General features: G+C 35.7%; 1 non-coding gene across 1 annotated transcript; it reads right to left on the bottom strand.

Annotated features, from left to right (window-relative positions):
• Window positions 1–23,475: 23,475 nt before the first annotated feature.
• Window positions 23,476–23,582, bottom strand: LOC141625141 (small nucleolar RNA R71). Its single transcript, XR_012534937.1, has one exon. It is a non-coding gene; the product is annotated as a small nucleolar RNA R71 (small nucleolar RNA).
• Between the last annotated feature and the right edge of the window lie 352 nt (window positions 23,583–23,934).

Here is a 23,934-nt window from a genome sequence, read left to right on the forward strand (position 1 = left end):
CGCCTTCGCAACCAAAACCGACTCAGAAACCCGCAATTCGAGTCAACCTGAGTCAACCAGAATTTAGCCAAATCTCAAATGTCGAAAATAATGCCATGAATTTTTTTATCATGTCATTTCCATTAAAATGACCCTAATTAGAGTCAAAACCGACACCGAGCCAAAAACCGACTCCAAATTCAAATCCAGACTCACACGGGTCAAACCCGAGTCAAGCACACAAAACACCTACCTCAAGTAACACCAAAATCATCTTATTAGATGCCCATATTGTTACACGACATATTATATGAATACCACGTATCAAACCAACCAATCAAGGGATAGAGCAAAGGCCACGTCCAAATTGAAAGGGACAGTACACCCCTTTCAGTCACTAGTTGGCTCGCGCCTCTTTGGGTTGTTTGCTTAGCCACTAAGCAAACTCAACCGACCTACCATCCCACATTTCTCTGTAAATACCAACCTTCGCACACCATAATCCTCACGCGAGTGTCCGCCCCTTCACCTCTCTCTTAAACTTCTAGACTCGACTTCCTAAGTCACAAAATCGACACGTGTTTTCGACCTACCGATCGAAAACACAAGCCTTACACATTTTGTTTGGTACCGTCGCCGTGCATTCGACCGACCCATTTGACCAACTCAATTCATCAATCAATATGTTTTAATTAACATATTTTCAAAACAAAATCCCTTTTTAAGGCACTCTTTTAAACTTATTTGATCGTGAGTAGTCGCTACGAGAAAACTGTCTCTAAAGTCGTCTACGTCGCAAACATCAATACACGTAAGTTTGAGGGTGTAAACAACTCATTTATTTCATGTCTTTAGTGCTTTTATGAGTTTATATGCATGAACAATGCATAACACGATTCAAATATAGGTTAGACGAGCCAAAACTGGATTTTGGCCTCAGACAGGGGCTGCTTGTATAGCAGCATGGCTCGCGCTTCAATGCCCTCTCAGGCCTTAATCCAGCCGTGTTTGTTCTCGTCTTTCCTCTTTAGTTCATTTCCTATTTGCAATCGGTTTTTACCATTTCAAATTTTTCAAATCATCTTTATGACAAACGTTTTAGCCACAAATTAAAATCACCCTTGGTTCCATATACCATGATGGTTTAATCCGTGACTCGGTGATATTATTTGGTTAATTATATTTTAAAGGAAAGCCTTTTCTTTTATTTACCATTTTAATTCATTTTTATGATAAACATATTTCGACCATTACAAAAATCATCCTTGGATCTTTATACCATGACGGTTTATTCTGTGCCTCGATGATATTATTGGTTAATTACAAATTAAAGGGTATTTTAACCCCCTTTTATTTTACTTAGCATCTTTCTTATTTATTTACATTTGCAAACATATTAGTCATAATTCATAATCATCCTTGGTTCTTTATACCATGTCGGTTAATCCGAATACGATGAGAAACTTTACTAATTACAAATAATTGAACTTAACATATTTAGTTAAAATCAAACATTTTACATTTTTATTTGTAAGCTATGCTTTTCAAACTTGCAAATCTGACAACAAATATTACTAACATAATAGTAATTATTCCGAGTCATGCAAATCATATTTGCAATCATTCATCACAAATACGGTTTTAAATAACCTTTTCAACAATGTTTTAAGCAACCTTTTTACAACCAGGAGATGGCCATTGGGTCGTCGTCTGACTCGCGCCCCAAGAGGCTGTATGTTTTCTTATTTTAAAACCTGGGCAGAGCCCTTTCCCTCGCCAATAGGCTTGCGCCCCAAGGGGGCTGCCTGGTACTGTTCTATTTCGTTTTAGTATTTGTCTAGGACGATCCCAATTACGGTTAATCCGAATACATGACGGATGAGATTGACAAGCTTACGTTTTTTACATTTTGTCATTTGACACTCTTTTTCAAATAATGGATCGTGTTAAGCATCATAATCCAAATTTGGTAAATGGATGTTTAATTTCCGTTTTCACATGCAAACCAATCTAAATCCAACTTTGACACTTAGTACATGCATAAACAACCGACTTAGAAAATATTCACATGTTAGGTTAAGACTTTTGGATGCGCATTCATGCCTTTAAACCGTTTTATCAACTTTTGCACTTAAACAACCACGATCGATCAATAGAGGCTGCTAACGCGGGCGGGATTAGGTATCCGATTAAAGGGCTTCCCAATATGTACCCTCACCCCTTACTTAGAACTTTTGGATAGTGTAGGGCCTTATCCAAGGCGTACGAGAGTCATTTTAGGCATAGAATGCTAAAAGGGGGACGAGTCCTTATCTTTAGTACCTATGTCAAACACCGCTTTTTGCCTTGATTGACCTAGGTATAAAGTGGATTTCGAATGGGTTCCGGGCATCCCACAAATGCTTGGTGGCGACTCCGAACATCTCTAATCGTTTCGGGACCTTTGCCGAGATGAAACCGACCGATCTAAAGCGATCCGGTCGAAAGCATTTTTACGCCCCCGAGCGTGGCTTTCAAAAGACCGCTGCATGTCCACAGATTGGCTTGGCGTATAGCTGGCCCGTGACTACGGATCGGTAGGTGGTCCGTAACCACAGACCGGCTCGTGGCCCACGTCCACAGATTGGTGACTCCGCTGGGGAAAACTAGGACACTTGTGTCTTTGTGATCCTTAGAGGTGAAACTCGAACGAGGTCGTGGTTAAAGTGCATTAATTGATATTACGGTCATAGTCGAGTTCCTTGTCCGGGCCCACAATCTAACCTTTATTGACAAATTGGCTCGTCTCGTTGGCGTGAGTTTTCTCATCCCCGCATTTCGAATCCCGATTGAGTCAACCGTACCATTGACGTTACACATTTCTGTTTCGTTGAAGAGCTTTCATCACCTTCGAGCACGAGGCTAGGGCACCTCCTTACACATTTTGTTTGGATTGGTATCCCTCTTGAAAATCGGGGTTTGATTGCTTGGTGTGTAACCCACCCTTTAAGCCAAAACCCGTGTCAACATTATGCATAATATAATGAAACTGCGAGTTCTTATGTGTTATAAGATCATAAGTCCTTCCGTGTCCTTTCAAAAACACCCTTTTTGTGCCGTTATAATGGCCGTTTCAAAACCTCGGTCTTTTGCCGACCGTTGCAAACCCTTTTTATGCCGTCGTAATGACGATTTTCAAACTCTGTTTTTATAACCGTTTCAAATTAACTTTTTATGTCGTCGTAATGACTATTTTCAAAACCGGTTTCCTATGACCGTTTCAAAAACACATTTCGCGCCGTTATAATGGCGGTTTCAAACCTCGGTCTTTCGCCGACCGTTGCAAACCCTTTTTATGCCGTCGTAATGACGATTTTTCAAACCTGGTTTTCTACAACCATTTCAACACGGCTTTTTAGGCCGTCGTAATGACAATTTTCAAACCCGTTTTTCTACAACCGTTTCAAAAACACATTTCGCGTCGTTTCAAACCTCGGTCCCTCGCCGACCGTTGCATTCTCAAAGCGCCCTTTTACGCCGTCGTAATGACAAATTCTACCCTCGAATTTTTAAAAATCGAAATCAATTTTTAATCATAAACGTTTTTCAAACTGTCGTAATGACGATTTCAACCCGTGCAACTTTCCAAATTTTAAATCTCGTTTTCTAAATAAAATTTGTCTTTTCTAAGCCGTCATAATGACGAGTTCAATTCTCACAATTTTCGTTTTCCATACCTTCTTTCAAAGATTAAAACGGTTTTCTAACCCGTCAGAATGACGAATTCAATCCTCATAATTTCCAATTTCAAATCATTGAAAACAATTTAAACCGTTTCCAAATTTCCAATCAAAACATAACCATTTGAAAACAAATTTAAACGTTTTCAGATTTTCAAATCCAATTTCAAATCATTTAAAAACGACTTTAACCATTTTCAAATCTCAAATTTAAAATCAAATAATTTGAAAACCAATTTAACTGTTTTCAAAATTCAAATTCAAAATCAAATCTTTGAAAACAAATTTAACCGTTTTCAAATTTCAAACCATTTGAAAACGAATTTAACCGTTTTCAAATTTCAAATCCAATTTCAAACCATTTGAAAACAAATTTAACCGTTTTCAAATTTCAATTCAAAATCAAGTCTTTGAAAAAAAATTTAACCGTTTTCAGATTTCAAATTAAAACTCAATCTTTGAAAACAAATTTAATCGTTTTTAAATTTTCAACCCAATTCTAAATCCTTTGAAAACAAATTTAACCGTTTTCATGGCCATTGTGATGACGATTCCAAATACGATTTTCAAATCCGTGATTCATAATTTCAAAAATCGTCTTCGGGAACAACACATTGTTTTCAGAGCCGCCGCAATCTCAACTTAAACCGTCTTTTGAAAACAAACCTAAGGCAACCCTTTCAACTGGCCGACCTTTTGAAGATCCATACTCTTCGGAAGCCGTCCATAGAACGACAAATGAATCTTTTTGAAAACTTCTATTTTCGAAAAATTCAGTCCACCTTTCTGATTCAGCCTCGAGTCGATTAGAGTCCATTCGATTTCAAGTCAAGTCGTCTAGATAACGTCGGATCTCCGCCGAAGTTAATACCTACCTTCTTGGTCTAGGTCGTGTCGCCTAATTGTCGAGACATCTTGAATGGCGTTAGACCTCTAGGGTATTAAACCCATCTTCCCCCCCCCCCCCCCCCCCCTCACGGGTCAAAGGTCAATGTTTGAGTGCATGTCTCGTCTAACGGCGTCATGCCATCAACGCACATCAAAACTGAGTTAGAAGTCGTTTGTCTAGGCATCATTATGCCAAAGTCGACACTCGAGTCTAAATTCAAGTCATGCACCAAGAGTTCAAACACAAGAGGTCGTTCACGATCTTTAATGAACTCATAACCTAGTCACACCGTCGCGTCTCCACAATAAAATTGCCTTTTGTATATATGTGTTGTACTTGCCTTTGTTTGTGCAATCCCTTGCCAAGACAAATTATAACGCCTATCATTATATCAAATAGGAATCCCTTGGGTGTCGTCGATCATCAAGAAGAAACTCAAGAAGCTGATCAACCTTCATCCGACATGACTTATGCCGAAACCAACAACATGGTCCTTCGACTAGCTATCGTGGAAAACTTGAGCACTCGTCTCTCCCATGTTGAGGACAAAATGATAACCGGTAATTTTACGTCTTATGATATTGAGCAAAGGGTTAAGATCCTTGAAAGCCGACTACATGCCAACGACAAAACAAACCCTAGTTGGAAGGCTTCCAAAACCAGACAACCTCATAGGTCCTTCTCTGATTTGGGCATGCCTTATGCCACAGCCTTGGAAAGGCTAATCTCCCAAGGAAAGCTCAAACCGGTTGGTCCAACTCCGAACCCTCTACCAAACAAGCGAGGACGTAGATGGGACGGAAACCTATTTTGTCAATATCATCAAGGTCGCGAACATGACACTGAAATGTGCCTCCCCCTAAAAGGTGTCATCCTTGATATGATCAAAAAGGGCAAGTTACCATTACCTCCCTCAACAAGCAAAATGAACAACCATCCTAAAAACCTTATTGGACACAGCCAGGAATATTCCCTAGGGTGCTCTCATCTCATCTCTCCTGACGATGAGAAAATTCATGCAATTGACGAGGATGGCATACAAAGCGCCATTATGATGCTCTCCGTCTCCATCAACAACATATTCTCAAAGTTGAAAGTTGCTATCGATGATTTGAACACCCGGATGACTACTTTGGAGAAAAGGGTCGGTACTATCGAAAATGAAACTAGCCATCAAGAAGAAAACCAACCCTTGGTTCACCAACCAACAGCTGTTGAAAATGAGGAATCATCTAATGGTTCACACACCCATGAAACCACTAACAAAGAACGTGAAATTGCCTCGCCAAATACCCTTTCAAAATGCCAAGCAACATCCCCAAAATTTCCCATTGACAACAATCAAATACTGATTTCGTCCAATAATGACAAAAACAAAAACAAAACTCACAAAAATATCCCAAAAAACACCAATGTTCGAACCTTGGGAAAACATCAAAGGTTATTCACAGATCTGGGAATAATATATGGCAACGCTCTGGAGATACTTGCTTAAGAAGGAATGCTCCAACCCATTGGTCCGACTCCGGACAAACTCGAACATAAAAGAGCCCGATCCTGGGATGGTAATGCCTATTGCCAATACCATCAAGTCAAGGGCCATGACACCGAATCCTGCTTCAAACTCAAGCATGCCATTCAAGATATGATTGAAGCTGGCAAAATCATAATTTCACCTCTGAGTCAAGACAATCCTCTCGGATGTCTCAAGTCAAATAGCAAGGTTGAATGTTTTCAAAGGACATTCACTAGACTCAACACAACCTATACCGCAACTCTTCAAAAGCTTATGACTAAAGGGAAGCTACAACCAATCGGGCCCACTCCGGACCCGTCTGAACAGAGGAAAACCCGTTTCTGGGACGGTAGTGCCTATTGCCAATATCATCAAGGAAAAGGTCATGACACTGAAACATGCTTCAAATTAAAACATGTTATTCAAAATGTGATCGACAACCATGAATTGGTAGCTTCATCCGTAGGCCAACCAATTGATGAAAACAACCCTAATGAACATCTCTTTCTACAAGGAGATGAAAGCCTCATGGACTATTGTCCTCATATCATTCCCAACAATGAGAGTGAAGTGCTCAAGTGGTCAATGCTCAAGACCAAACATTTAAGCCGCTGGATGCTGCGAAGGAGACCTTCAAGGAGGATAATGATGATTTGGAGTCTGTATCTATGATTGAGTCCAAATCCGAGTCCGAGTCTTAGGCTTTCTCATATCTATCCTAGTGTCTGTCCTTTTATTACAAAGTGACAAATTTGGCGCAAAATTAGTGAAAAGTAATTACAACGGTTTTTTTAGAACCCGTTGTTATTAGGTTGTAACAACGGTTGTAGACTGAATACCCGTTGTTATTAATATTATACAAATCTTAAGAACAACAAATTTTTTTATTCTGCAATACGCTACAAAACACAAACACAAGCTAATACTGCTACTATACACTAATATCATCCTCCATTTTTCCCTGATCGTCTCTCTGTCTTCATCTCCGTCACTGTTGTCACCTTCTTCTTTCCGTCATCGTGTTTATCAATCAGGTATATATGTTTCTTAGCAACGCTTATAGATATAGGATTGTATGTTTAATTTCCTGGCCTATGAATGTCGATTATTTTTGAATTTGTGAATTTTTTGGGTTATTATCTAATTTGTTGATAATTTAGCTTAATTGCTTTCCTGAATTTCGTTTATTTGTTTGCCTATTATTGGATTTTCTGAATTAGTTGCCTATATATTACGAATATAGAAAAATGACTCGAACTTGGATGATTGATGCAAATATGAGTGACCGCAACTATAAGGATGGTTTAGGTGAATTTTATGAAGTCGTTTCGAACAATTTGAAAGGTTCTTCTAGTATTGCATGTCCCTGTGAAAAATGTGGTAATATTAGGTATATGGCTTTTCCGGACATTAAAATACACCTAGAAAAGTGGAGATTTAGTCGATCCTATACACGTTGGATTTTTCATGGGGAACCATTAGAGGACGAGAATAGCTTTGAAGAAGATGATGTTGAGGTACACGAAAGGCCAACTGATGATCCCGAGTTTGCCGAGTTTTTTGAGTTGGAAGAGTTGGAAGCAGAGAAGTTGAATGTTGGGTCTATAGATAATGAAGAGAATGATGATGAGTCGAATGCTTTTGAAGATGTAGGTGATGACACTATTAGTTGGGATGACCTTAACAACATGTATGAGAAGTTGTGTGAGTCTGAAGCACCTTTGTATCCTCGTTGTAAGTTTACAAAAATGTCGGCTGTGGTGAAGTTGTATAATATCAAGGGGTCAAATGGGGTGAGTGACACGTGTTTCACTAGTTTTTTAATGATTTTTAGTAATTTTATTACATTTGAATGAGTAAAATGGTGTTTAAATGACTAAAAATAGTTAGACTTTGAAACAGGCCTTGAAATTTTAATATGTTGTCACATGCACAATATACTCACTGTGTGTAAAATTTGAGATGAACACGATTCATTTTGCATGGTTTATGAATTTTTAGGTGTAAAATTAAATAAATAGTGACTATTTTAGCAAAAATAGCTAAAACGAATTTTATAGCATGAGAAAATTATTTTAGGTTGAATTTATGTCCCACATATCAGATCTAAAGTTGAAACATTGAATAGATTGATTTTCATATGCTTTAGATGTTTTATTTGATAAAACCGATAAATCGCAACTACATTTTTCCCGAAATAAATTCGATTTTCTTAACCTTGATTTTGACATTACGAGTGTCATGGTATTCCAGAATGTTCAAAAATTTAAAATTCAAATTTTGAAATTATTATAATTTAATTTGGATTTATTTAATAAAAGTTATAATTTTTAAGGTCATATATGAGCATAATTGTAATACCAAGTTGAATTGTTGTCAAAAATTGAGTGATGACTAATTTTTGTATCCTAAGAGAGTTAGGATAATTAACTTGGGCTAAAATTTGATTTTAGTATTATTTTGCGATTTTAATAAGTTAAAAATCGCGAATTTCCAGAAAACCGTGTTGTATTTACGATATAAGTTTAAATAGGGCGCTTTGGCACATAACATGTCATGTTAGATACATATTATAATGCTGCATATTTCATTGATGAATGTCATATTTTATTTATATAATTTTGAATTGTGTAATTTTATCTTAGTATGGCCTTAGTTTTTATTGATATTTCCCGTAATGTAAGGGGATATCGATACGGTTGTAATTTAATGTGATCTCGCATCACTTTTACTTTTACTAAGTTTTTCCATTTTATATGTATAATGCAAAAGCTATGTAATTTCATTAATATATTTTTATTCCGGAGTTCCTTCAAGACGGTGCCATTCGGAAAGGCGTTCCGACGACGACGGTGTTCTTCGGAGGCGTGCCACTTGAAGATCAAGGGACCAATGGAGTTGGTTTCCGAATTTGTAATAGATTATTTGATTTTTTATTTTAGGAAGGTCATACTAGGAATTTATTATTTGCTTTGCATTTTTCTTCATATGTTGCATGCATTGCCAATTCGCCATAACTTCACACGCATATCTTTTCTTATCGAGTCATCGACTGTGTCAATTACAATTATCGATAGTTCACCGATTACGTTCACTAAACGACATAGATAATAAATTGACATGAGCTCTCATTAAATTTAAAATGGAAATTAGCCTTACTAAATAGTAGGACTCATGAATCCCCGTGACATTTGGAGTAGGTTGGGTTTTCCCGAGGTGCATTCATTTTTCATTGGGTAAGTGGGGTAATAAAACGTTATTACACACGAAATTTGGTTGGTCTCAATAGGATATTATGACTAGTCTTATGTTCCGGGGCTAGAGATGGGTTTTATGAAATTCACCAACCGAGAGTTCTAAAGTAGAATCAATTAAAGAGTTAATTCACCAAATTTACATAAGTATGGGATGTATCGGTTTCCCCGTACCCATATTTATATAAATATGGATCTAGGAATCATTTATTATAGTTGGATAGAGGTCACTATATAAATGCTAAACTTGTTTAAAATGTTTACAAGATTAATTAAAATGATAAATGTTTATGATTCCTTCATTTTCTATTTTGTAGTCAATTTGATTAATTTGCAATGACAACTCCTAATTCATCTGCCTCAACTAGCGGAACAGCTCCACCTCTCACCAATACTTCTTGGCTCCAATCCTTTATGGATCTATGTAAATTAGAAAAGAATGGGTCTCACTTCGCAGATTGGGACGCGCAACTCCGTTTGGCCGCGGAAGGTGACGAAAAGCTTCGTTACCTTACAGAAGCCGCTCCCGCAGCACCTACTACTAGGTCTACCCCCGCCGTAAGGCAAGCCTATGAGGCTTACCTAAAAGAATCGGCCGCAATCAAGAAAGTCTTGATTTTCTCAATGGAAGCCGATCTCCAAAGGAGTGCTATTAAGATAAGCATGGCCTATGAGATCTACACCAAGCTTGTGACCATGTTTTCGCAAGCTCCAAGGATTATCCAATATGAAGCGGCCTCCGCATTTTTCGAGATCAACATCAAAGAGGGTCAAAAGGTTAGCCCTCATGTGCTCAAGTTGATTTAGCTTCTTGAGACCCTTAAAGTGCAAGGGGTTGACATTCCCGAACAACTCGTTATAGACCGAGTTCTACATTCCTTGAACAAAATCAAAGCATATGTACAGTTTAGGGTAAACTACAATATGCAAAATATGAGGACTACTCTCCATGAATTGCACAAAATGCTTGTGCAAATCGAGAGAGACATGGGCCTAAATGTTAGTTCAACCAAGGATGTGCTCGTTATTAACAATAAGAGCAAAGGGAAGTTTAAAAAGAGTGCTAGTAAGAGTAAGAAGCCCACTCCCTTCAAGGGAAAAGGAAAAGCTATTGAGAAAAGCTCTTCCAAAAGGGGTGCTACTTCCGAGGACAAATGTCATTATTGTAATGGCATAGGTTATTGGAAGAGGAATTGCCCGAAGTATTTTGGAGATCTCAAAACTGGAAAGATTGTTCTAGTAGGTAAATTTATATTTCTCCCTATCATCCATGTTTTGATTTCAATCTCAACTTTGGTATTTGGATACAAGTTGTGATTCTTATCCCTTTTTTAATTGTATTTAAGGGCATTCGAGCAAAGACAAAGGCAAAGACAAGCAAGCCTAAGGAGGCTCTTCAAGGGAAGCTAAAGTAGCCGCCCATAGTAGAAGGCATATGGAAGCTTGGCCCTTATTTTGATTGTCTTCTCTTTATTGTTGTATTTTGAAATGTTGTTTTAGAACTTCTTGAGATTCTCTTGTTTGACATGGAAATTAGTTTATTTTCTTTTGTTTTCAAAGACAAAGGTTGTATTTGGATTTTGGTGACTTGGTTTCAACCCAAGTCACTCATTTTATGGAATTTCTTTGTTCTAAAACTTGTCATTATACACTATTTACATCAAAAACATAAATTGTATTGACTCAAGTTGATCATAAAAGAATTACAACGATTGGATCATTGTAATGAGTTCATAAACTGTGAATTTGATTCTCCCTTATGCTTTTATGGCTAAATGTCACATCTTATTTGATATAAGAATGATCGATTGTAAAGTCAAATAGAGTTATTTGAACACAAAGTAGGGAATTTTACAAACCAATTGGCTACACCACTTATAAGATGCCATACAAGATATGGTAGGGCTTAGGTCATCAATTAAGGTCAACATGTATAAAAATGTTTGTTGGTCATGAGGCTATCTTTCGAGAAAATTAGATGTATTTTTCAAAAGATATAGTGGGAGAAAATTAGCAACAAACATAAAACTAGTTAGGAACTAGTAAGGAAACCAAAAGAAAGCGTTCTTAGGTTATACTCAAGACTAGTGAGGAGACCAAACACTACTACAAATCCAGGCAACCACAACGGCCCTTTAACAACGCTTATTCACGAAAATCACCATAAGACGTTGTAGAATGGATGGCGCAATTTTACTAAACTTAATTACAACGGTTATGTGTTGTTAACCGTTGTTATTGGTTTTAACAACGGGTCAAACATGCACAACCGTTGTTAATATAAAAAATAATAACAACAGTTTACTCTGTAATACATTATAACCGTTGTTAATAATTTGGCGCAAAATTAGTGAAAAGTAATTACAAAGGTTATATTAAAACCCGTTGTTAATACTTTTTAATAACGGTTTTCTAAGGAACCGTGGTTAATATATTATCTAATGACAACGGTTATATGTGTAATAACCGTTATCAATACTTTCAAGCAAATACCACAATATATACCACACAAGCACAGATCAGCTACCAGCCACAAACACAAACACAAACACAAACACACAACCACACTCTTTCTCATCGTCTCTTTCTCATCGTCGCTTTATCATCTCTGTCACTCTTGTTGTCATCGTCTCTTTCTTTCTCTAATTATCAGGTAATATCTATCGCTTTATGGTTTTAGGTTTTGTCATTTCCGTCATTATTGTTCTTTCTCTAATTATTTTATTTGCATGTGTTTTTCTCGATCATTGTTCTTTCTCTAATTATTATTCCCTTAATTAGCTTTTCTGCGTTTATTAGTAAAACAAATTAAATAAAATAAAACAAAGAAGATGATGGAGAGGAATGCATAAGCTTAATTAATTGATATATATACATAAACTTATTTCATTGCTAAAAATACAATTCTTAGATGTTCATATAGGGATGCATTCTCTTATATGATATTCATCCTCTCCTCCTTTGCTATTTGAAGGTTTCGTTCCGCAGATGCAATACCGTGATATAGCTGCATTATCTGCGGCTCTAACAAGCCACTTTTTTTTTGCGTCCTTGAGTGCGATCCGAGCGTCCTCAAGGTAGAGCCTGTACTTCCTCTCGATTTCCAGCAAGCGGCGTATGAAACATTTGGTGTACTCGGTCATAATGCATGTAAAACGAATGACATCATTCATTGTTGAAGGAAGTTTGGAGTTTATTAGGTTTTAAAGATTTAGGGTTTGGAGTTTAAGGGTTGAGATAGTGATATAATGGATTGGTTATTGAGATAGTGGAATGAATTTATACTTAGTAATGTGTCGTTTGAGTTATTTTTTAATTAATATGTTTAGGAAGTTGTGCCATATCCTGCTTCAAATCTGTTGGAGTAGTGTCCTCCACAATGAGTGCGTTTACATATTAAATCTCGTAAAAGGAATATCAGGGATTTATTTATTTATTGTCAGCTGGTCATCGTTAATCGGTAATGATTGGCTGACTAGAGTTTGACATTTCGTTGTCGTTTTGGCGGTGATCACCGATCCCTTTAGGTCACACCTATAGGATGACGCCCAAATAGTATAAATTAATTGTTTGTATGAGATACGAGATAATTAATTCCTTGTATTATTTGACTCTTGGTTAGTCACATAAATGTATTATTTGATGACGGGTTACGAACTCGGGACAAAGAGATTTATTATTTAATTATGAAATATTTAAATAATAAATGATTAGAATTTATTAATTAATTGTTAATTAATTAATTTTATACGATATGTGTATATGTTTTGAGGAAGAATCAATTAGCTATTATATTTTACAAGAGGTTGTAAAATTAGCTAAATGGGTTAATATTGACACATTGTATGTTGATAAAATAGTCTTATGATTACTTAATGGTTAAGTAGTTATTGGTAGTTAATTTGTATTATTTAAGTGTTAAATAATTAAATTAATATTTAATTATGTAAGATAATTAAATATAAGACTTATAAGCATTTGTGGGGCAAATGACGAAAACCGAAATGGACCAAATACAGTCCAATTGTTCCGGGTTTTTTCGAGGACTACATGTGTCCATGAAGTGGCAAATTCCACTTACTTTTGTTCCCCATAATAGGCTATAAATACCCATGTTATTCCACTAACTATGGGGTTGAAAAATTGAACGAAAAACTTGGTCTTTGTTGTTCTTCATTTGGCCGAATTCCTCCACTACCATAGACCATTTTTTTCCTTCTTATTTTTCTTCATCATCTTATATAAAATACATATAAATACCTACTAATAATATTATCAAAGTAATAATATTAATTAGTACATCAAATATACAAAAACAAGGTTACTACTACATTTACCTAGTTAGTATTTTTAGTAGTATTTTGGGTTAATCTTGGGTGCCACCAAAGGAGATTACCTATTTTGGTAATTGGTGTTGTTGGAGGATCATCCTTATTGCATTAGCACAAGAACAACATCAAGGAAGGAGTCCTTGAGTTGTGCCCATTTTGCCTTATAACAATGTAAGGAACTTTTGTCTTAAGATGGTTTAAATACCATCTTTTATACATTTTATTTGCATGCATGTAGATTTAGACCACATTATATTAATTTGTAATTTTAATATCATAAGATGAGTATTAACATGGTCTAAATAACTAACAAGTGGTATCAGAGCATTGTTAAATACATGCATGTTATCTTAAGACGATTTTAGTAATTTATGAGATAAATTAATAAAATTGATATTATGTTACTAAAATTCGTTTTATCACATAATATAGTCTTGCATGTAAATAATTTGGTCTTAGAATGATATGGGACGAAAATTTGATTTTTGTTAAATTTTTCCACTTTTTATAACTTAAATTGGCATAAAATTGAGTAAAAATGCATTAAAATTAATTAAGAGTTAATTAAATTGGGTTGCATGTTAATTTTATGCATATTTACTTATAAATAACCACATGCATGTTCTATTTATGAGAAAAATAGAAACTTTAAATTAATGTGATTAATTTAGGTTGTTTATTAATTTTTATTTGATAAAAAAGGGTAAATAATGGTTATTTTGTAAATAAATATTGATTTAATTTTAGGGCTCGAAATTTCTGAATTTTTAGCTCCTGGAAATTGTTCAAAAATGTATAAAATTTTATTTTAAGTCATTTCAATTTTTATGGTTTGATTTAGAATTAAATCGTAAAAATTATCGCTTTACCGATTAAATTGTGAAATCTTTTTAAATAAATTTTAAATACAAAATTTTTCCCTTGCATGGCATTTTTGGTGTAAGACCAGAATGTTCATGGTTTTGAAATTTATTTTTCCAAGAATTTTTATATTAAATGGAATTTTTGTATGATAATTGTGAATTATTATATCATTTTTTGTCACAATTGTGTTTTAATTCCCATATAAATTCAAGATAATTGTTGAGAATAATTATTTTGATATTAGACCAGATTAGTATGATGAGTAAGTCTTAAAATTATTTTAAGAATTGATTATGAATTTTTATTAGTAAAAATTCCGTCAAGGCAAGCTCAAATGATCGTTGTTGGTAAGTTAGACGATTTGGCATGTCATTTTCCATAATGAATTTTATTATTCATTTAGATGAATGGTTTTTAGAATTATAATTATGTAATTTTTCTTAATATGGCCATAGGTAGAAGTTGGTATTTCCCGAAATGTAAGGGGATATCGACTTGTTTTGTAATTAATTGCGATTTCATATCGCCTAATTTGTAATTAATTAATAGTTTTTATTTTAATTTTATTACAAATTGTATAATAGGTTATTGTTATGTAATTTAATTATTAGTAATTAGATGAAGCATCTAAAGACGGAGTTTTCATGAAGACATTGTTTTCGGAAAGGCGTTCCGAAATCCTAAAGAAGGAGGCCTATTTATGAAGACTCAAGGGACCAAGGAGTTGATTTCCGAAGTGTAATAATTTTAGTTAATTAGATTAACTAGGTGGCCATATTAGGACTTGTTTGTTTTAATTCTTTTATGCATTCATGCCAAATCGTCACTACATGTTTTCTTTTTGTTGTTATCGATTTAATTGTCTAGCATTCACCAATTAATTTAATTGTCTAAAGTAGCTGCCGTCTCTGTAGGAACTTATGTACTTAGTTTAGCTTCGGGGTTGGAGTTACATCTTAATAATTTTTATTTTGTACCAACGCTATCTAGAAATATAATATTAGATTCATGTGTTAGACACGAAGGGTTTTCCTTTGTAATTAAAGACAAGTGTTGTACTTTTTCCCTTAATGGGATTGTATATAGTCAAGCTATTTCAATCAATGGTATTTATATTCTAGATACTTGCAACGATGTTTATCATTTAGATAATAAAAGACTCAAAACAGGTGATCCCGATCAATCTTATTTATGGCATTGTCGCTTAGGACACATTAACGAGAAGCGCATTAAAAGACTAGTGTTGACTGGTGTAATTAAACCTTTTGATTTCGAATCATTTGGTACATGCGAATCTTGTCTTCTTGGTAAGATGACTCGTTCACCTTTTCTAGGAAAAGGATCTCGAGCTAGTGAGTTATTGGGTTTAATACATACCGATGTTTGTGGCCCAATGACAGTCACTGCTAGAGGTAATTATGACTATTTCATTAATTTTACCGATGACATGAGTAGATATGGGTATATCTACTTAATGAGGTATAAAAGTGAAGCTTTTGATAAGTTCAAAGAGTTTCAGAATGAAGTAGAAAACAAATTAAATAAGAAGATTAAAGCATTACGATCAGATCGTGGTGGGGAATATTTAAGCAATGACTTTAAAGATCACCTTATAAACTGCGGTATTGTATCTCAGTTAACTCCTCCTAGCACACCACAATTAAATGGTGTGGCTGAAAGGAGGAATCGAACTTTATTAGATATGGTTCGATCGATGATGAGTCAAACAGAGTTACCTAAGTCATTCTGGAGTTTTGCCATTTTATCTGCTGTACAATCACTTAATAAAAGTCCCACTAAAGCAACTGACAAAACTCCATATGAGATATGGAAAGGGAAAGTCCCGAATCTGCGATACATGAAAGTATGGGGTTGTGATGCTTATGTCAAGAGTAAGTCTGACGATAAGCTTGCACCTCGTTCTGAAAAGTGTATTTTTGTAGGCTACCCTAAGGAAACTTGTGAATATTACTTCTATAATAGTAACGAGAACAAAGTGTTTGTGGCTCGTGAAGCTGTCTTTCTAGAAAAAGAATTTATTTCTAGAAGACAGAGTGAGAGAAAATTTGAACTTGACGAAGTTCAAGAGCCACAAACGGATATGACAATACAGGAAGATGTTCCTTCTACGTCTGAATCAGTTATTGTTCATTCTGAACCTAGGAGGTCAGAAAGGGTTAGTCGCCAGCCTGATAGATACCTTGGTATTATCGAGGAAGATGGTGACTATGAGGTTTTACTTTTAGAAAGTGATGAACCCAAGACCTATAAAGCAGCTATTATGAGTTCTGACTCTAAGCTATGGCTCGAAGCCATGCAATCCAAAATGGATTCCATGTACGATAATCAGGTATGGGACCTGGTTGACTTACCTAAAGATGTTCGACCTCTTCAGTGTAAGTGGATATTCAAGATTAAAATCGGCATGGATGGACATAAAGATGTCTACAAAGCTAGATTGGTTGCAAAAGGTTTCACTCAGGTTCATGGTTTACACTATGATGAAACTTTTACACCAGTTGCTATGCTGAGATCTGTTCGGATAATGTTAGCGATTACTGCATTTCATGATTATGAGATATGGCAAATGGATGTCAAAACCACTTTCCTGAACGGGTTTCTGGAAGAGGAAGTGTTCATGACACAACCTGAGGGTTTTGTGGATCCTAAAAATCCTAACAAAGTATGTAAACTTAAGAGATCTATTTATGGTCTTAAGCAAGCGTCAAGGAGTTGAAATCATCGTTTTGATCATGTTATTAAACAGAATGGTTTTACTCGAAGTGTTGAGGAACCATGTTTATACATGAAGTTTAGTGGGAGTAAAGTTGTTTTCTTACTTCTTTATGTGGACGACATATTACTCATTGGGAATGATGTTGATATGCTTGCTTCTGTTAAGAAGTGGTTGGGAAATCACTTCCAAATGAAAGATTTGGGAGAAGCTCAGCGCATCTTGGGTATCCGAATCTATAGGGATAGATCCAAAAGGATATTAGCATTGAGTCAAGAAGCCTATATCGATAAGATTCTTGACCGATTCAATATGAAAAAAATCCAAGAGAGGTTTTCTACCTATGGGCAGTGGGATCACGTTGAGTAAGTCACAGTGTCCTACTGAGCCTAAGGATATTGAACGCATGAAATCGATTCCCTATGCTTCCGATGTTGGATCGATCATGTATGCTATGATGTGTTCTCGTCCTGATGTTTCGTATGCTTTGAGTATGACGAGTCGTTTTTAAAACTCCAGGTGAGAGTCTTTGGATAGCCGTCAAGAATATTCTGAAGTACTTGAGAAGGACTAAAGATTCATTCTTAGTGTTTGGAGGAGAATCTGAATTACGTATAAGAGGTTATACGGATGCCAGTTTCCAAACCGATAGGGATGATTTTGAATCCCAGTTGGTTTTGTCTTTTTGTTGAACGGAGGGCGGTTTCTTTGGAGAAGTTTCAAAGAGTCCGTGATGCTGATTCTACAACGGAAGCAGAGTACATTGCGCCCTCTGAAGGCCGCAAAAGAAGCTGTTTGGATTAGGCAATTTTTAGAGGGACTGAAAGTAGTTCCGACCGCCGAGGATCCTATCACTTTGTATTGTGATAACAGTGGGGCTATTTTTCAAGCAAAAGAGCCCAAGTCTAGTAACAAGTCTAGACATGTACTTAGGAAATTTCATGTAATTAGAGATTTCATTGAAAGGAAAGAAATTACAGTTTGTAAGGTTGGGACAGCTGACAACATCGCTGATCCTTTAACCAAGCCATTGTCTCAAGCTAAACATGATAGTCATGTAGTTTCGATGGGGTTGAGACGAATGCCAGAACTGTTGTAAATTATATGATATGTAATAATCAAAATATTGTATTTATTATTTCATATATGATAAGTTGCATTTATCGTTATATTCGGTTTTATGTCTGAATTTATATACTTTGTTTTCTCCAAATAGGTTGTAAAGACAACGTCGAACCCTATTAAGTGAACTGGATTAACATTGTATTTTGTCCCTAGTTACTTTATGAGGTGACGTCTCGGAGTGACTAGATTGTAAGGCGATAGATGACAGGTTCGACTGTCATATGGTCATAATGATGACTGGTCGATTACATAGGCATATTGTGAGACAATTTGTCGGACAGTGACCGTTTGTAGAGTCCTTTTGTTGCTAGGTCGTGGCGAGGATTTCTATTTATTCCTTCGAGTCAATTCTTTAGACTGGTGACTATTTGTCTGAGTTGGTACGGTTTTCCGGTGGCTTTGGTTTTTGTTCTAGGTCGCACCGTAAAAGGAGGCCGATGAGCATTTACTGGGTCATTGTGATCTGTATCGAATGAAGAAAATAGGTCAACAGGATTGTCCTTTTAAAGTCATATTTTATCTCATGGCCACTCGAGGAGAGATGACTGTAAATGCGTGGCCACGCTCGGATGCGATCTATAGTAGATTATCCGGTCAGACAGTCATTCTCCTGATCGAGGAAACCACTTTATGATATGATCACGTGCAAGAACGACCTGAAAGACATCTTGCATTGAGTGGGAGATATTATTGGACAAGAGAATTGGTAACGCACACTTGTGTCAGACAAGTGGGAGATTGTTGGAGTAGTGTCCTCCACAATGAGTGCGTTTACATATTAAATCTCGTAAAAGGAATATCAGGGATTTATTTATTTATTGTTAGCTGGTCATCGTTTATCGGTAATGGTTGGCTGACTAGAGTTTGACATTACTGTCGTGTGACGGCGGTGATCAGCTGATCCCTTTAGGTCATACCTATAGGATGACGCCCAAATAGTATAAATTAATTGTTTGTATGAGATACGAGATAATTAATTCCTTGCATTATTTGACTCTTGGTTTGTCACATAAATGTATTATTTGATGACGGGTTACGAACTCGGGACAAAGAGATTTATTATTTAATTATGAGATATTTAAATAATAAATGATTAGAATTTATTAATTAATTGTTAATTAATTAATTTTATACGATATGTGTATATGATTTGAGGAAGAATCAATTAGCTATTATATTTTACAAGAGGTTGTAAAATTAGCTAAATGGGTTAATATTGACACATTGTATGTTGATAAAATAGTCTTACGATTACTTAATGGTTAAGTAGTTATTGGTAGTTAATTTGTATTATTTAAGTGTTAAATAATTAAATTAATATTTAATTATGTAAGATAATTAAATATAAGACTTATAAGCATTTGTGGGGCAAATGATGAAAACCGAAATGGACCAAATACAGTCCAATTGTTCCGGGTTTTTTAGAGGACTACATGTGTCCATGAAGTGGCAAATTCCACTTACTTTTGTTCCCCATAATAGGCTATAAATACCCATGTTATTCCACTAACTATGGGGTTGAAAAATTGAAGGAAAAACTTGGTCTTTGTTATTCTTCATTTGGCCAAATTCCTCCACTACCATAGACCATTTTTTTCCTTCTTATTTTTCTTCATCATCTTATATAAAACACATATAAATACCTACTAATAATATTATCAAAGTAATAATATTAATTAGTACATCAAATATACAAAAACAAGGTTACTACTACATTTACCTAGTTAGTATTTTTAGTAGTATTTTGGGTTAATCTTGGGTGCCACCAAAGGAGATTACCTATTTTGGTAATTGGTGTTGTTGGAGGATCATCCTTATTGCTATAGCACAAGAACAACATCAAGGAAGGAGTCCTTGAGTTGTGCCCATTTTGCCTTATAACAATGTAAGGAACTTTTGTCTTAAGATGGTTTAAATACTATCTTTTATACATTTTATTTGCATGCATGTAGATTTAGACCACATTATATTAATTTGTAATTTTAATATCATAAGATGAGTATTAACATGGTCTAAATAACTATCAAAATCTTATAAACCTTCTCATTCCATATATTGTGTCCTTTCATATGCAGGGATTTGGCAGTAATAATGCATGCATCGGAAGCATAATTAGGGGCGGTAATAATGCATGCATCTAGTAATATATAATTTTTTTTTAAATCAACAAGAACGGTTATTTAAAAAAAAACCCCCGTTGTCTTTAGTTATAACAACGGTTTTTTCTATTGTAACCGTTGTTATAACTTTCCCACCAAAAATTAGTCACACTTTCCACAACGAATGTCTCGTAACGACAACGGTTTTTAACCGTTGTTAATAATTTTCACAACGGGTTTCTTAGAAAACCAACCATTGTTAAAACCTTTAACAACGGATGCTTTAACAACGTCCGCTTTTTTATATAACAACGGTTTTTAACCGTTGTTATAGCCTGTATCTGTAGTAGTTAAAAGAAAGCGTTCTTAGGTTATACTCAAGACTAGTGAGGAGACCAAAAGAAAGCGTTCTTAGGTTAAACTCAAGACTAGTGAGCAGACCAAAAGAAAGCATTCTTAGGTTAAACTCAAGACTAGTGAGCAGACTAAAAGAAAGCATTCTTCAGACTAGTTGATGTGACTCATATTTGAGCATATTTAGTCCCCGAATTAGCCTCATTCCTATGCTTTTTAGTGCATAATTGGGTCATTTACTATCTTTAGTCTTTCGTTTTGCATATTCTTTGAAGTTTTGATCCCTTGGTAGGAAAGGAGTGCAAACCTTGCATTTTCATGGCAAAATGGAGCTAAATTGACGGAATTCAATGACCAAGCATCAAAGGGAAGACAATGCTAGAAGGCCTATGTAGATAATAAAATAGATTGGGCAATGATGAAAGGATATTTGCATCTCCAACAAGATCCTTGAGGATTGTTGAAGAAAGAAAAGAAGAGAAGTGACTGCCCAGCAATCCGAGCGTCGCAGTGCCCAGGACGAGCGTCCACCCCTGCTACTATCCGAGGGTCCTGTGCTCAAGACGCTCATCTTGAGGCCTTGTGATCCGAGTGTCCCGACCCCCAATCCGCTCGGATTCCTTTCCAGTGCCAACCGTCTCTACTGCCTAACCGCTCGGGACGAACGTACTCCATGAAGACTACCAAAATGGAAATGCGCATCTTCTTTGATCGGAGCACTTCCTCAACTTTTCTTAAGGGTCTTAATCGTCATTTAAGCACTTATTAACCCTAATCTATGTACCTAATCCTTAGTATAAATACCCCATTGTACTAATTGGATTATCATGTTCTTCTTATTCATTTTTAATCTCATCTTAATCTTGTAATCAACTCTTAATTTAGCATTAATACAAATCTCATTTCTTAATCTTTACTTAATTTCTCTATTGTTCATCATTTATTTTGGGTAATTGAAGATTATTTGGGGTTTATTTGGAGGATTGACAACCTTCCATCAATCATCAAGTACTTCTATTATTCTTTGCTTTATTATTTGGAATCATCTTTATAGGTATAATTCTCTCTTAATCCTTTTTTAATTATTGTTAATCATCTTCATTTATTCATCATGTTTTGCCTTGCTATTATGATTGACAACCTTGTTAGCATGTTGAACTTGATAATGAGTGTGTAGTTTCCTTAACTAGGATTAATGGGTAATTAGAGGAAACCAACATGGGGATTGATTCATGCTTAATCTAATATTTTTTCAGAATTAATTTGCTTGCTTGTTGTGATTTCAACTTATGCACATGTTATGTTTGATGAAATGCGAGCCTATGAATCCTTGTATTTTTTACCCACCACTTATCTTTTCAATGAGACTTGTAAGACATAAACCAACTCGAGTCTCATTAGACCATGCATATAGTTGAATAGGGAGGATTAAGTCGACTTGTAGGTGTTTTACAATCTAATCGATTTGGCTCCGGGACCCAAACCTTCCTAGGGATTCTAAGATATACACTAACTCGATCCCATCACAACAATAATTTCTTGCATCTAGTAGAAAATATGTTTGTATGATCAAATCCCATGAATCCCCTATGAACCCATGACACCTTAGTGCTTTTAATCAATTGTTTACATCTCATTTTAATCATCTTGCTTGCTTTCATTACTTTATTTACATTGTTATTTAGTTTTGTTGATCTCCTACCTCAACCCAAATTGTGACACCTTTAGACACGACCATTTGCAATCGAAAATCCTACATCAATACCCTTCCCTTGGGATCCGACCTTTACTTACCTCTTTACTAAAAGTAGAGTAGTTTGTGAAGTTATAAATATTGTTTTTGTCTAGGTAACTCTTAACGACAAGTAACCGAAAACGATAAGTCCGACCAAAAATGGCGCCGTTGCCGGGGACGGTGTTAACTTGATTTGATTTTCGTTGATTGCTTTTTAGTTGTGTCTTTCCTTACCTTGGGGAAGTAAAACTCCTCAAGGTTTGTTCTAATTGTTTTCGAGTTGTTTGATATTTTGCATGTCTAGGAGATCAGAAGATAACTTGTTATCCATTGATCTTGAAATTGAAAGAACTTTAACCAACAATAGAAGACTTGCTAGAAATACTTTGAGAGGTATTGGTGAGATTGTGGACATTCAACCAAATAACATTGAGTTTATCAACCCTTTTGAAAGAGAAGGAGAGGATAACCCAACACAAAATCAACAACAAAATCAACCCACAATGCCTAAATTTTCATCACATTCCGTACCAACCGAGGAGAACCTATCAAATGCTACTCCCACACCACAACATTTGACCGGTAATTTCATTGCAAAATCCGCATTTATCCAATTAGTTGAGAGAAGTCAATTTGGGCGGATGCCTAGTGAAGACCCTCATTCTCATATGGAGACTTTTTGTGACTATTGTGATGCGATTTCTCAAAGCGGAGTTACTCAAGACCAAATTCGATTGGTCTTATTTCCTTTTTTTTTTTATTGGTACCGTAAAACAATGGTTAAAGAGCCTTGATAAGGCTACTCTTGTTATTGACTCTTGTAAGAAATTGGCACTTGCTTTCTACAAAAAGTTCTATCCTCCGTAAAAGACTAACATGTTGAGAGCCCAAACCACCGGGTTCAAACAAAGGGATGAAGAATATTTGTATGAAGCATGGGAGAGATTCAAGGATACTTGCCGTTCTTGTCCACATCACGGACTTAGCGAGTGGTTCTTGCTACAACAATTTTGGAATGGTCTATATGAAGACTCCCGAAACATTCTCAATATGGGATCAAATTGTATGTTTACCGAAGTTGATGATAATCAAACATGGAACAAGATTGAGGAAATGGCGGTCCATAACTCACAATATAGTAGACCTTGGAAGGCTACTAGAGGAGGAAAGCATGAAGTGGACTCTACTACTCAATTGGGTGCTCAACTTAGTGCCCATATTGATACCATTAATTTGAAGTTTGAGAAGGCTATGGCTAAACTTGAAGAAGCCTCCAAATCACCTAAGCAACATGTTAATGGCATGGTGGCATCTTCATCAATTCCAAGTGGAGTA

The sequence above is a fragment of the Silene latifolia genome, chromosome X (genome assembly GCF_048544455.1).
Source record: "Silene latifolia isolate original U9 population chromosome X, ASM4854445v1, whole genome shotgun sequence".
Classification (NCBI taxonomy): domain Eukaryota; kingdom Viridiplantae; phylum Streptophyta; class Magnoliopsida; order Caryophyllales; family Caryophyllaceae; genus Silene; species Silene latifolia.